The sequence below is a fragment of the Equus asinus genome, chromosome 14 (assembly GCF_041296235.1).
Source record: "Equus asinus isolate D_3611 breed Donkey chromosome 14, EquAss-T2T_v2, whole genome shotgun sequence".
Lineage (NCBI taxonomy): Eukaryota > Metazoa > Chordata > Mammalia > Perissodactyla > Equidae > Equus > Equus asinus.
The window spans coordinates 16303819-16316263 of record NC_091803.1 but is presented as its reverse complement, the minus strand read 5'-3'; the positions used below and the strand labels follow the sequence as shown (position 1 = coordinate 16316263).

Here is a 12445-nt window from a genome sequence, read left to right as displayed (position 1 = left end):
AAGGTTTAAGTGAGGAGAGCTTGATGAAGGGACTGTGGACAGAGGTGCAGGCAAGGACACGAGAACAGACCAACAAGGGCTAGAGAGGCACCCAGAGACTTATAACAACGGGAGCCATTACCACCTCTGAAGGGCCACAGGGAGGAAACTCAATGCCAGAGATTCGCCAGAAGAACTGGAGCCATAGATGAGGGGCCACTGGACCAGAGCTGGACAGGGCTTCAGAGGGGAATATATACCTAACTTCTCTCTCCTCCCACCCTTCCTTCTCCTGGTGATGCTTCCCCTTGGATGGAGCCAACCAAAAGTCAAGGACAAGGGAACCTGGGTAGTCAGTCTGCAGACGTCAGCCTCCCAAGGCCCAGAGCAGGGCAGAGAGCAGACCCAGAGGGGCGAGCAGAGAAAACCCTGCACGGATGGTGATGCCCTTTGTTGAAAAGAGGAACAAAAGGGAAGGAGATCTTTTTGGAAAAGTTAGCAGGCTGGTAGGGAAACCAAGGCAGAGGTCTATTCCTTGGAGCCAGGGCAAGGGAGTACAAGAGCTGAGAGGGCTTCTGGGGCTGAGACTGCCCAGGCCTCCAGGGCTCCCCCCGCCCTCCGTGTAATAGAACAGAGGACCAGGGACGGTGGGGGAGGTTTGCCGGCAGCCAGCTTGCAGGACCCTCGGCAGATGAGGGGAGGGCAGGAGGTGTGCCCAGTGGGGGTGAAGTGTTGCCAGGTACTAGTCCCAAACAGAGTTGAGACCAGGGCTGGTCAGGAACCAAATCATTGTGGCGAGGTATCATAAAGCCGACTTGACTTCATTTAAGGAATGGGCTTTCCTCAGAAAGGATGGTGTGTCCCTGCACCTCCTGTGGCCTCCTCTGCCCCCTCCACACCCAGCCCTGGCTCCCCAGGCAAGGAGAGGCCTGTGGGCCCTCCAGAGGGCACTCTCCCAGCCCTTGATCTGCCTACTCCCTGCTCTGCCTTGGGAGGCCCAGCCAGGCAAAGGGGGCAGCGTGTCTCTGGCAGGGGAAGCAAGCACATTGGTGCTAGGCCAGCCCAAGGTCCCAGCAGATGAAATATTCATGCAGCCAGAAGGCAGGAGACTAACAGAGGACTCGCCCCTGGGGCTATGGGGCTGTGGTAATGGCGGCAGCAGCTGCAGCCCACCCCTCTCCCCCACCCCAAGCTTTGTTCTGCAGACTGGGATGGGCCTGCAGAGCCAGGATCCCAACGACTCTCTCTCCATGTCTCTAACACATACACCACACACACACACACACACACACACTATACCAACACTCCAAAGGCACACATAGGTGAAGAAATTTGGGGGGAAAGAGAGGGAAAGGGAGGGGAGGAGAGCACACACAGACACAGATTCCAGACACGGATACAGAAACAGATGCACATAGATGCACATATATACAGATGGACACACACACACATAAACCCGCACAGACTGACATCAAACATATACTTGATCCACGGATGACTCTCAGGATCACACAAATGTCTTCTTAAAATCTGTGCTCCGGGCACCTCACTTGCCTCACTCTACTCCTGGCCCAGCTCAGGCCTCCTCTGGCACTTCCAGTCCCGCTCGCTTCCTGAGACACCCACGTGGACACCACTGGTGGCTCCAAGCAAAGGCCTCCATGTTCCTGGCTTCCACTACAGAAAGGTCTCTGGGCTTCCAAAGCCCCTTCTAGAGCCTGCCCCCACCCCTGAGTTTCCTCCACACAACCCATTCACTGTTCAGTCAAGGGAAGGGAGGCAGGAGTTACAGGAGGGACAGACCACCCAAGGTCACAAAAAGAGTAATCCAAGGGTGACTTGAACTCAGGACTCCGGACACCGAATCCGGAGTCACCAAAGGTCCAGCGAGTCCATTCTCAAAATCTCTCGCCGTTGGGCTGTCCCCCACCACCTCGCCTAGCCTCGGTCCGGCCACCAAGAGGCACGATGAAAGGGACGTCCTGGGCGTGTCTCCCAGCAGTATCTGGCCCTCTTAAACACCCGCTGCCCGGACAGTGTCCTGGCGACGACTCAGGATACCGAGTTCCACTCCCAGCTGCAGATTAATAAGCTCCCTCGCCCCAGGAGCCTCCTGGGACTGGCGTGGCCCCACCCGCAAGGCGTGGAACAAATGTCGCTGCGGTGGAGAGCCCTTCCGCGACGCGTGGGTCCCCTGCCTCCGCTCGCGGTGGGGACCTCCACGCCTGCGGAGGGCGCTGTGGGCGCCGAGCCGCTCTGGCCGGCGGGCGGGCTGGGAGGCGCCTCCATGGTGGTGCGCTGTCCAGCATTTCAGCAATCGGCGGCGGCGGCGCCCGCGGGGAGACGGAGGGCGCGGGGCCGCGGGGGCCGCGGAGCTGCCCTGCCGAGCAGAGCCGAGGAGGCGGCCCGGAGGCGGCCCGGACAAGCGGGGCCGGAGGGCCTGGCTCCAGCGCCCATCGGAGTGCGGCGATCAGCGGCGAGGTGAGAGCCCCCGGTGGGGCGGGGGCATTTCCCAGAGGGGCTGGGGCTGGGTTGAACCTTGGGCCTCCCCAGCCGGGCCAGGGCCCAGGGTTCACAGAGCCCGGAGCAGAGGTTAGGTGTTAGGGGACTGCTACAGTGTATGGTAGAGGGTGCGAGTCACCTAGGGAACAGAGATTAGGAACGTTGTTCATTTTGCTGAGAGGGATGGAGAAAGTGAGAACCCTGCCGGATCATGGGCAGGACTGCCCTGGGTAAAATGACCATGGCCTGGCCCATGAGGATGCAAGGGAGGCCCCCAACTGCAGTCCAATTGCCCTCCCCCAACTGAGGAGAAGGACTTGCTCCCTAGGGAAGGGAGAGACCAATGCAGGGACCCTGTGGAGATGCTGCTCACTCGGAGGGGTGGAGGGAAGAGGCCCCCTCCTGAATGCTGGGCGTCTGTCCAGCAGGAGGTGGCAGCACAGGGGACAGTCTGGCCCCTTTTCCAGCTGCCCAAGTGCCCCTGGGAGGCAGGAGCTGGCAATGAGAACTGGGTCTCACACAGGATGGCATTTACTCTCACACTAGGAAGACGATAGAGGACACAGAAGAGAAAATAGCCACTAGGAGTTTAGGGGGCTTTTCTGTGGCCTCTCTGGATGCCCAGGGAGAGTTTCTGGAGCTCAGAGTGGGCCCAGCCCCAGAGCAAATTCCTGGTAAAAAGGAGAAATGAAAGAAGAGACGCAGCCTCTGCCTTGCATCCTCCTCCCCCCCCCCACCCCCCCCAGGGCTCCTGCCTGGACAGTTGAAGCCTCCTGCAGTTCCTGCTCCTGGCAGCAGGTCCACTGTGGGGATGGATTTGGGGTAGAGCAAGAGAAGGGCACCCAGGTCCGTCCTGGTACTCCAATGCCTGTGCTCCATCCCAGCCATAACTTCTTACTCCCCTTACTCACTCACCCACTTCTGGCATCAGGGGGCCTGGGCTGGTCTTTTGTCCTGTGTCAAGAGAAAAGGCAAATGCTTTGATGGAAAGCAGGGCAGGGGCTGGAGAATTTCTCCATCCAGGGGCCACCTTAAGGTCATGGCCCCGGCATGTGCCAGATTCTTCCCCTACCAGAAATAGGATCAAGCTGGCTAAGAAATTGCTCCCACACAATACCAGTTTTTGATTTCTTAACTTTGTGCCCCATCCCACTCTCCTGTGAGGGGTGGAGGAGGAATTCTTGAAGAATGAATAGAGTTGACTGGATTTTAAGAGGTGATGGTGGGTGGAGTAAGGAGTTGTGGACTCTGAAGTCTGAGAGACTCAGGTTCAAATCTAAGCTATGTGACTTTGGGTAAGACACTCAACCTTTCTGAGCCTGTTTCCCAATCTGTACAACAGGCACAGGGCTAACAGCATCTACTTTGCTGTTCAAAGAAGTAATCCAGATAATGGATAGGAAACTACTTTGAAACTATAAAATACTGGGCAAGTGTTAGTAAATTGTATGTCAGTAAGAGTTTCTTAAGGAGGAGCTGGATAAAGGTGGGAAAGTTTTCAGCATTGTTTGAAGCGCATCTTTGTCTTCCCAGAGGTGGTGGACATTGGCTGAGGGCCTCCTACCAGGCTCCGTGCTAGGCACAATGCTATAGCTAGCTCAGTTAGTCCTCACAAAAACTTCACAGGGAAGCCATCATTGTCCCTATTTCACAGCTGAGAAACAAGACTTGAGTGACTTTCCCAAGGTCATGAAGCCATCCAAGCTGTCTTCCCTGGGGCAGGAGTGGAGCCGATGACCTGTCTCAGCCCCTTGATATCAAGGCCCAGTCAAATGCCAGTTTCTTGATTCATGATGCCAGCTGTCCAGGTGGGAAGCCTGAGGCATATGGGTGACGGTGAGCAGTGCAGTGAGGAGCTGACTCCGCCAAGGTCACTGGGATATTTGGAGGTAGAATGTGCTTTGAACTGGCCAGCTCGGTGCCCCCACTGTAACCCACCCCCACCACTGTCCCGCATGCCAGAGGGGGAGTCTGGGTCTTGCAGGCCCATCTGCTCACGGCTGCACCCACTTCTCACCTGGTCTGCCTGCCAGCCTCTTGCTGACCTCAGCAAGCCGGTGACTGCCTGTTCCTTTCTCAGCAGTTAGCCCTCAGCCCCTGAGATGGGGCCATGGTCACAAGCAACTGCCAGCATTGCTGGGGTCAGCCTCTCCTGCTCACTTTTCTCTTCCTCTGCCCACTGCTTACTGCCCACAGGGGCGGAATCGTGGCTCCTCCTGCCTCAGCCGCCAGCTGGGGGCTCTGCTGAGAAGGCTGGTGGGAGCCCAACCTCTCTTCCTCAGCTCCTGCGCACACTCTGAGCCCTGCCGTGGACCTTCACTTCCAGTATCTCATTTCATCCTCACGGAAACTTGTGCCAAAGGTGCTGCTGTCTCCCTTTCACAGAGGAGCAAAACGAGGCCTGGAAGTGAGGTGACTTTCCCAAGGTCACAGAGCAAGGTCTGGGTGCAAACCTAGCCCACTGCCTCAGGGGCCCAGCGTGGCTTCCACAGCACCACTCCATGCTCAATCCTCCAGGCTCTCATGAGGGAGGTCACTCAGGGCTCTGTGGGCCAGTGGGGGCTGTGGAGTGGCATGTGGTGGAGGTAACTAAAGGGCTCTGGGACGAGAATCCAAGGCCTTTCTTTCTGGGCCCGGCTCTGACTCTGGCTCCTTGTGTGACCTTGAGCAACTCCCTTCCTGTCTTTGGGCCTCGGTGTCCTCAATCATAAACTGATGGGGTTTGACTGGATGACCCCCCAAAGGCCTTGCCAGCACCAAGACTTTAAGATCGCTCTGCTTTATAAATCTGTGTGTCAGGAAGCCTGTGGTTCCATTGACAGAGGTAGAAGTCACCTCCAATGTTTCAAGGTGTGATTTATTATTTGGAGCTGAGGTTTAAAATTCACCCATCCTTCCCACCTTCAAACTTGGGGTCTTAACTCAAGGGGGAAAATAAGACATGGAGAGGCCTCCAGGACAAGCTCACGTGGAGATCCTGGGGCTCTTTGGTGGCTCAGGATTTGAGGCAACCTGCAGGAAACTGAAGATGCCCTCCACACACCTCCCAGAGTTGTTCACCACAGTCCAGGAGGCCCCCAGGACACACGTGCGCGGGTGCCCTATCCCACGCTGTGCGCCCTAGCAGAGGTGTGGTGGTGGAGGCTTATTCATGGAGTCCTGGGGAGACGGAGGGATTTTGTAGCTTACGCTCTGAAGAGAGGACACAGGGCCCTGCAGAGGGAGTGGGTTGGTATGGCGACTGGTCCAGGCTTGCCAAGGAGGAGCAGCCAGACGAGAAATGGAGAAGTTCCTTCTCAATTCCAATACCTGGGCTCAGGGAAAGGGTGGGGAGCTCAGAGAGGTGGAAGGGCTGAATGAAGAGAGAAAGGATCCATGAGGAGCACTCAGTGGGGGGGGGGGGGGGGGCAGAGAGGAAGCGGGTTGGGGAGAGAGTGCTCAGTGAGGGGAGAGATTGATCTGTGAGAGGGCGGGAGGCCCAGAAGAGCACAGGCACCTGTGACAGGGAGGGACTCGTTAGCAACAATGACAGACCCCAGCCTGGCCCAGCCTAGGTCTTCACCGTGGCTCAGTGCCTGCTGACACCTCTGGGTTCCTGCCCCTTCACCTTCTTCCGGGTGATGAGCACGGGAGGGTGACAGCCCATCCCCAGAGGCCAAGGCCCATTGACTCATGTCATCCAGAACAGGGCTCTGAGGGGGCCTGGGCAGGTGAACGAGGTTCAGGCTGTCCAGACTGACTACTGGCCTGGGAGAAAGGCCTAGGTGACCTTGTGTGCCTTGGCTCCGGAGCAGCCCCCAGCCCTCAGGGACTCCCCCACCCCATAGCCCAAAGCCGCCAGCCCACCGTCTGCGATGCTGCTTCCTCGGCAGCCAGCCTGGCCTCAGCCTCCTGCCGCCCCCGCCTGGCCTCCTGCCCACTGCAGAGTCTGCTGTGCCAGCTGGAGCCGGCGGGCAGTGCCACAGCTCCCTCAGCATCCTGCCGGGGCCTGGCAGGGCTATGAGGCGGCCTGGGCCCAGTGAACCGGACCCTGGGGTAGGGGCAGCTTGCGGAGCTGGGAGCTCTGGGCCTGCCCATTTCCAGCTTTGAGCATGGCCTGTTGCTCTGAGACCCCTCCTCACACTGAGCCCCATTCCCACCACCACTCCCCAGGACTCCCCAGCATAGAGACAGGTAAAAGTAAGTTTCATTGAATCCTTTGGATTTGAAGAATGGCACATCTTCATTGTATAAGACTTGGGAAATAGAGAAACTGAGGAGAAAATAAAAATCGTCTGTAGTCCCACCGCCCAGAGATAGCTGCTGTGAACACGGCGAGGGTATTTCCGCCCGGGGTTTTGTCCATGTGTTCGTAGACGCCCAGCATTAAATAGCTGCGAATATGCTGTCGGGGGAAGTTGGCATCCTATTTTTTCCCCCTATTGTGAGAATTCTCTAATGTCTTTGGAGATTCTTCAAAAGCCATCCTTTTAATGGCCATACTGGTGGAACTGCTCCCAGGGAGCCAGTGAGAGCTGTGGGGAGAACCTTGCCCCTCCCCTGCCCTCTTGGGTGAGGCACACCTTTGGGGTCTGCTGGCTGTGGATTTCCCTTGGAGAGGATGGCTTTGGGGCCCGTGACAGGGTAAACCAGGGACTGAGGTGGGCCTGCTTCCTCCGCACAACCCTCTGCCAGGGACAGAGGTGGGGAGGGCCAAAGCTGCCAGGGGAGGGGGAGCATGAGAGAGTCATCTGCCCGCTGGGAGGGCGAGAATGTGGATCCAGCAGGACCTGAGAAGAAAGAGCTCAGAACTGGGAATCAAGCCACTGCCAATCTCCTGGGCTCCAATCACATCTAGGCCCCAACTTCCACAGTCAGGTCTCTTTCCTCCTCTGCAAAGGGGGCGTAATAACACCTGTCTCCAGGTGTGCTATGAGAAGTGACTCAGGGAATGGGGCTGAAAGCACTGAGCGAGGATAAAACCCAGTGCACTCCCAGAGAGGGCTGCCATTTGAGTGTTTGAGACCACAGAGTCAACATCTACTGAGCGCCTCCTGTTTTCCAGGCAGAGTGTGAACAGTGAGGACTCTAAGGGGAATCAGACACCGACCCTGACCTTGAGGAGCTCCCAGACTAGCGGGAGGGGAGGTGTGAGGGAACTGACAGTGACATCCTGTTGAGGTTCTGCTGGGATTAAGATGCCCACAGCCATGTGGGCAGCCAGAGGAGGCTTCTGGAAGAGAGACATTTAAGTTGGGCCTTGGAGAATGACAGGGAAGGTGCCAGACAGAAGGCAGAGGCATGGCACTCTAGAGAATAGTGTGGGCAATGACACATCCTGTGACCTAAGGGGATGATGAATGATCTGACATCGCCACAGCACAGGGGCGTGCCTGGGAACAGAGGGCAGCCCAGGGGGAGTGGAGGGCCGGGTCAGGTCTTGAAGGACCTTGAAAACCACTGTAAGAGCCGGGAATTTATTTGGGAAACAATGGGAGTCATGGAAGAGACCAGGGAGGAGGCGATGGCACCGTGGAAGAGGGGACACAGGTACCGGAGACATGCCTCAGGGTGATTTGACAGGGGTGTCTGTGCACGTGCTCCAGGCTAGGTTCACCCAGGGAGAAAGGAAGACCCGTGGGGAGGGGCAAGGGCAGGATGAGAGATGGGGCAGCCTGCCCTCCGTGTCCATCCTAGCTGCTGACACAGCCCTCAGTATCAGAGAGACCCCAGGTTGGGGGAGTGGGCTTCAGGACTGGCAGAGGAACCCAGCCACCCCTTCTCCAAAAAGGGTGCCAGAGGGGGCTCCTGGGATGGTAGGGAAGCTGGGACTCTTGGCAGGTCCTGCCTCCAGGCAGTCCTGTCTCCCTTCCCTGTCTGGCGCAGTTTGACATATGCTTTTGGGTCCTTGTGATCCATTCATTTTTGTCCCCAGGACGCCTCCCTTCTCTGCCTCCCGAATTCTCTCTTCCTCTGTCCCCTGCTTCTCAGACATCAGAAAGCAGAGATGGTCATTCTTTCATTCATCAAATATTTGCTCAGCAGCTCTTCTGAACTGAAACGCTCAGTTATCCTTGTGATCCCCAAGCCCTGTGCTGGGCACTGGGGAGAGGGAGGAGCTGCCCTCAGCCTGGTGGGGAGCGAGGCCCACACACTGGTGGATGTTTGGGGTTGGGATGTGGGTTATGTGGGAGCATCCTGAGGGCTGCTGAGCACTGGGAGGGTGGGGGGTGGGGTTGCCTCCCTGGTTGACTTTGGAGCCAGCTTCACAGATGGACCTTATAGGATGAGTGCAGGCTTGCAGGGGGAAGAAAAAGAGGAAGGGCATTTCTGGGAGAGGGAACAGCATGAGCAGAGATAGGGAGGAGGAGAGAGCTCTGGGCACTTGGAGAAAGTGTGGCTGGAGAGCTGGGGCCTGAGCCAAGGGGCAGAGGACCAAGCTGGAGAGTCAGGCCTCATAAGGGGCCTTGGTGCCAGTCGAGAGAGGCTGGCCTTCTGTGGGCAGCAGAGAAACCAAAGGATGTTTCCAGCAGGTAAGCACCGGCCAGAGCTGTTTCAGGAAGGTCACCCCCAAAGGGCGAGCATGACTTGGACAGATGGAGAGAACAGGGGGGCCTGTGGGGTGCTTTCAGGACACGGGTCATATGGCCTGGGGCCTCTCCCACTGGGGCTCTGCTCCTCCCAACCTGGGACACCCAGAACCACTGCAGCTGTGGTCTCTAGGGGCAGAGTACCTGCCTTGGTATTTCCAGAAGAGTCTATGAAAAGTAAATTCCTGGGACCCACCCATTCAGAGTCTGAGTGTAGGGCCTGAGGGTCTGTCCATGCTAGAGCTGAGAACTAGTGCCTTGTGGCTTTGCACATGCCCTTTGTCCCTCATCCTCTCTCTCCTTGAGCTTCAGCCTCTGCTCGCCTCTTCTGTGCAACGTCTTGCTCTCTCCTCCCTCCACGTTCCTCCAAGTGCCCTGTGCTGCCCCATCTCAGCACCGTTTACACTCTATCCTGCCCGGTCGTTTACCCGCTCTCTCCCCCAGTAATCCTCAGGAACTCACCTGGCATTTCCCCCATGCTGGGCACTGCTCTGAGGGCTGCAAGTGTACCAACTCATTCAGTCGCACACATCCTATGAAGGAGCCAGGTCACAGCAGAGGATACTGAGGCACAGAGAGCTTAATAACGTCACCAGCATCGCTCAGCTAAGACGTGGTAGAACCACAGAAGCTGCACTGTTCTGTGATGCCCTAGACGAGGAGCTCTTTGAGGGCAGGGACCCCATGTTATTCGTTGTTGCAGGTCCCACTGCAAGCACAGGGCCTGGCATATGGGAGGTGCTCGGTTTCCACATCTGTCAGATTGGCTTAAGGGTGACAGTTCTTTCCAGGGCTGCTCTGCAGCTTGGGGAAGCCCATGGCCCTGATGGGCGCTGTAAGCTGTGAGGTGCACGGTCTGGGGTGGGGACGGTGGCAGTGGAGGCAGGAGCTCCTCTCTGGGATCTTAGTGGGGAACAGTTTCCCAGACAGGAGGCCTTTCTCTCTTCTCTGCTGTGCTGAGGTTCCGCTTCTCCCACAGAATTCAGACCCTCTCACCCCTGGACATGGTCTTGCGGAGGGCTTGTGGCTGGGGTTGGACTGGACGCCCTGATGGCGATTCTGGGGCTGATGGCAGAGCAAGGTGAAGGCTCAGAGAGGCCACAGCTGCATGAGCAGCAACCGAACCCAATCTGACCTTAAGGGGCTTGCCACTTCCCAGAGCAAGGAGGGCACCCCCACTGCCATTCCTGCCTCGCACCCACAATCCCCGAGGAGCCGTAGGTTATTGTCAATGATGTTGTTAATTAACTGCTTAATTAACTATTTAGGCTAATCAGATTAATTGACATTAATTGGCTACCATTTGTCAAGGACCCTACAAAGCTGTGCCTCTCAGAGTTGAAGTGTGTGACTGGAGCTGGGCAGGGGAGGCGGGGAGGAGCTGTCACTGTGCTGTGGAGCTGGGGGAGCAGGTGGCAGGCAGTGGCAGGACCAGGAGCCCCAGGACTGCTGCCCAGGGACTGTGCCCCTCCTGGCGGTGCTGCGGGCTGGGCCCTTGGACCCCTGAGTTCTGGCTCTTCACACTTTGGGAAGCGTATCACCCCTTTCTCTCCCTTAGTTGCTTAAAAAAAGGTCTGATGGGGGCCCAGAGGGACCAGCGACTTTCCATCCCCAAGAGCTGTGAAGACCTTGGAGGGGAGAGACCTTAAAATCCTAAACCAGCCATGATATAAGTAGGTCACCACGTAACAACCGCTAGGATGAAGCACACATATTCAGTTTAAAAAAGGGGGGAGCGTGGGGGGAGGATGAGCAGTATAGGGTAGATAAAATATGCAAAATATTAAACTGTGATGAAATGATCAATTTGCATTATTTAGTCAATTACAGCCCCCAAAATCCACAGTACATTTTTATGCCTGTTTCAAAACACAACTTACAGTTTTAAATTATAGCACTTGAAACAAAAAAGAAAAAACTACTATGAAACGCATCCTACGTTTTGGAAAAAGAAAAAAAAAAGCCAACCCACTCAAAACTGGGAGTGTGAATTTGTCTTCAGAGCCATTCTCCCGAGACTAAATGGCTCCCACATCTCGTCCAAAGCTGGGCTGGAAGTTTGGTAGCCTGGTCTCATCCTGACTTTTTCTCTGACCCCCTGAAGATCCCTTCCCTTCTCTGGTGACTCCCTGGCCTGTCTTCCTGAGAGAGTGCTTACATGGGGCAGAGCAGGTGTGGATTTCAAGTATTCTGGAGATGAATACAAATGTGAGGGAGGAAAAGGGGTCCATTGGGGGGAAAGTAAAGCTCCCAGAATGAGGGGCACCTCCTGCACAGGAGGAGAGGCTCCCACTTTGGTGACAGAGAGCTCTAGCTTAGTAAGAGAAGGCTGAAGAATGAATGTGGGGTCTCTCCCTTTCCTGCCCAATCCTGCAGCCCCTGGGGGAGGAAGGACCAGAAGAGACTGGAGGCTGTTGCCTAGCAACGAGAGGCGCATCTGGATCGATGGGAATGGCAGTTGAGGTTCCAGCCCCCAGCCCGGCTCTCTCTTTGATCTCACCCGGCCCAGCAGAAACCTGGGGGGGATGCCCAGGGCAGCTGCCTGATTAGAGCTGAGTCAATAGAGGGAATTTTCCATAATGAGATTGTGTGGGCAGTGGAGGCAGCCGCCCCTGGCTTCTCCCATCACTCTCCCCAGTGGGTGGAAGGGGCTTATCTGTCTGTCCAGAACATACCCTTCCTGCTGATAGGGGCTGGGGAGGCACATCACCACCCAAGTTTGATTCTTCTCAGTCTTGGACTGCCAGGGACCCAGAGCCTAGCCCTATCCTGGCCCCAGCCTTCGGACACTTCATCCAGATAGGGAAACTGAAGCCCCAAAAGGAAAAGAGATCTAGTCAGACGGTTTCTAGCCCATCTCACCCTTCCTCAGCCCCACTGCCAGCTGTGAGCCTGAGAGGGTCTGCTCCTGGCAGGGAGAAGGAGGTGAAGGGGTGAGGGAAGCTGATGAAAGCACAAGGGCTCCTCTGATTTCACTCTAGGGTCAGCCTCAGAGGCCAGCTTGGGACAGACCTGGGAGAGCATGGAGTCCTGACACACAGGTCGCTCTCCCTAGGACACTTTGCCAAGGCCATCTGGCTGGGACCCTCCCCAGGACACAGAGATCACCACCTCCCTAGCAGCCCATGCCATAAGTGACAGCTCAGCCATGAAAAGGTTCTTTCTCAGGCTCCCCACTCCCCAGTTCTCCACTCCAGCTCAGGCAGCCACAGGGTGAAAGGCTGAAAAGCTGCAGCTCCCGGGCCAGCGAGGGCCCCATGGAGAAGCAGAGCGGGCTGGTGTGGCAAGGGTTCCTTTGTTCCACTGCAGTGTAGGAAGAGGAGACCACGTGTTAGTTTGGTATCAGTACTGGTCTATACAGGTCTGCCTACTGGGTTGAACTGTGAGCAGTCCTG

At 56.6% G+C, this 12445-nt stretch overlaps 1 protein-coding gene across 1 annotated transcript in view; it reads left to right on the top strand.

Moving 5' to 3' along the window:
* Positions 1-2327: 2327 nt before the first annotated feature.
* SRRM3 (serine/arginine repetitive matrix 3) overlaps positions 2328-12445 on the top strand; it is a 61011-nt gene continuing 50893 nt past the window's right edge. Inside the window, 1 exon segment of the mRNA XM_070483938.1 lies at positions 2328-2460. The gene's annotated coding sequence lies outside the window, so the exon portion shown is untranslated.